Here is a 2,490-nt window from a genome sequence, read left to right on the forward strand (position 1 = left end):
AGCTATGCAGAGAAGCCCTCCTACAAACCAGGTGCTTCCTTGGCTTAGGGGAGAACCAGAGGCCTATAAAGGTGTTAGGGACCCTCCTCACATCTGGGGAACCATCTCCTGGCTCCTGGGAACAGGTTTTCAGCCTCCTGGCTTCTGCCCTAGCAGGGGTCCTCAGCTAGCCAGTCCCACTCCAGACGGAAGCCTGACCCCGGCAAGGCCGACCCCAACGTGTTTTCTCAAGCTGTCTGAAGAAACAGCTCTGCAGTGTCGCTTCCTGCTGAGATAACCCATGTTTCCCCTGGTGCCCCTTCCCACTTGGCCGGAAGACTACAGGCTCTATCTTACCCAGCACAGGGGGGGTGAGCGTGGGTTGGAATGTGTCTCCTGATAACAGGGTTTATAAAGGGCTGGGATCGGGGTTGGCTGCCCGTCCCAGGCACTCAGGGATGTGTGGGGTTGGTTGATAAGGGTTCTCTGCAGGGGCCTTGGACCAGAGAAAGGGTCCCAGACCTGGTCACACATGTGTTGGGAGCTTAGCACAGGCTGTGTTCTCTGGTGTGGAAGGAGGAGCGGGAGGAAGGAAAAGCCCCCAGAGTGTCCCAGTGGGAGAGGCCAAGGCTGCAAGAGGAGGAACATGCCAGGTGTATGCAGCCTCTAACCCTTGATCAAATCCCACAGCTCCCACAGGGAAAGGCACAGCATGCGATCTGCTGGGCCTGCTGGGACAGGCCTGGAATCACAGCACTTGGGCAGCAGAGGCAGAATGAGCTCAAGTTTGAGACTATCCTGAGCTACATAGTGAGCCTGATATGATGGTGCATACCTTTACTCCTAGCACTCGGTATGTAGAAGCAAGCAAATCTCTGTGAGTTCAAGGCCAGCCTGGTCTACAAAATCGAGTCCAGGACAGCCAGAGCTGGTCACACTGAGGAACCATGTCTCAAAAAACCAAAATAAACAAATAAGTAAATAAATAAAGAGGGCTGGGTATAGCTTAGTTAACAGAGTGTACATGAAACCCTAGGTTTGATCCCTAGCATTTCATAAGACAGCACTCAGGAGCTGGAGACCAAAGGATCAGACATTCAATCATCCTTGGCTGCATAGTGGATTTAAGGTTAGCCTAGGTTTCAAAGATAATAATTATTACATTATCATAATAATGGTAATGATGGTGATGGTGATGGTGGTGGTGGTGATTGAGATGATGATGATGATGATAAGGAGGAGGAGGAGAAGGATGATGATGATGATGATGATGATGATGATGATGATGATGATGAACGGGTGGATATGTGAGTATCAGCTCCAGAAGCAGTTTAGACTTGAGCTCAAAGCCATCTCATCCCTTAGGAGCAGATGGCTTTGTCCTGTAGGTGTCAGTATCGCCATCCTGAGGAGACAGTAGGTATGGGTTTTATGCTCAAAATGGAGCCTCGTGCCCCCCAAAACTCTTCAGAGCATAAAGTTGGAATTCCGATGGTCAGGTGGTCAAGGAGGGAGCCTTTTCTTACAAGGTCATGTAGAAGCCTGTGACAGCCATGCCAGAAAGGTGGCACAGACCTGGGGAGGCTCCTGGAATCTGGGACAGAAACGGTTACAAAGGCCAAAGAGCCAGAGCTGAGAGTCTCTCTCTGTCAGATCCCGTCCCTCAGTCCTTCCTCTCATCTGCTATCTTCTCTGCTGCCCATCAACTGTCTTAGCTTCCCTCATGTGGGTTCCTTGCCCCATCAGCCGGTGCCCACGCAGAGCAGCCAGAGTCTCTGGAAGCTAACCCTGCATGCCTTCAATAGCTTAAACACAGGGCCCCTAGTAGAGACTACTCGGCTATGACTGGGGCCCTGTGTAGGCAAGTGATGAATTGAATCGTAGGAGCCCTGGCTTCCCAGACCGGGATGAGCACACTGCAGGCCCTCCCCAAAGCAAATTTTATAATAACCCTTGTAGCTCAGCACCAGCACTTAAGAACACTCTCTGAGGACAGCCCCAAGCAGGGCACTGGCTGCCACTTACCACAGAGGGCACAGCCTGGGGTGGACAGTGCAGGTGGGAGGGAGGAGGCACTGGAGTCAGGAGTGTCCCAGCTACCAAGACATACCCTGCTATGTCTTGTGATATTGCAACTCAAGAGCCCCCTGACTCAGCAGTGTATTAATAGCCCTGGCCAGTTCCCAGGGATCAGCTCTGCCAGGGGCCATTCAGAAGGACTTCCAGACAGGGCCTCCCTGAATCCATAGCTAGTCCCACAGCTCCTGGCTGCTTCCTCATTTCTCCCCTCCCTCAACTCCCTGCTGCCCCAGAGCCCATCTTCTCTAGGAGTCATAGGGATAGACTTCCCTCCCCACCCTTAAGCAGTCCTTTATAGATCTCAGGGCTTTAGAGATCCACCTGAAAGGGACCTGGGAGGGAAGATGGGAAAAGGTGAGGTGGAGGAGAAGACAACATATGGGCTATAAAGCCAGAGCCAAGTTCAACCTCCCAGCCTCTGGTTTCTGATGG

General features: G+C 52.3%; 1 long non-coding RNA gene across 1 annotated transcript; it reads right to left on the reverse strand.

The window, feature by feature from the left end:
* Positions 1-1,090: 1,090 nt before the first annotated feature.
* On the reverse strand, positions 1,091-2,091 carry LOC116091919. The gene is made up of 2 exons (XR_004119108.1): positions 2,005-2,091; positions 1,091-1,384 (listed from the first exon to the last, which is right to left on the reverse strand). It is a non-coding gene; the product is annotated as an uncharacterized LOC116091919 (long non-coding RNA).
* Between the last annotated feature and the right edge of the window lie 399 nt (positions 2,092-2,490).

This window comes from Mastomys coucha, unplaced genomic scaffold (assembly GCF_008632895.1).
Source record: "Mastomys coucha isolate ucsf_1 unplaced genomic scaffold, UCSF_Mcou_1 pScaffold15, whole genome shotgun sequence".
Taxonomy (NCBI): domain Eukaryota; kingdom Metazoa; phylum Chordata; class Mammalia; order Rodentia; family Muridae; genus Mastomys; species Mastomys coucha.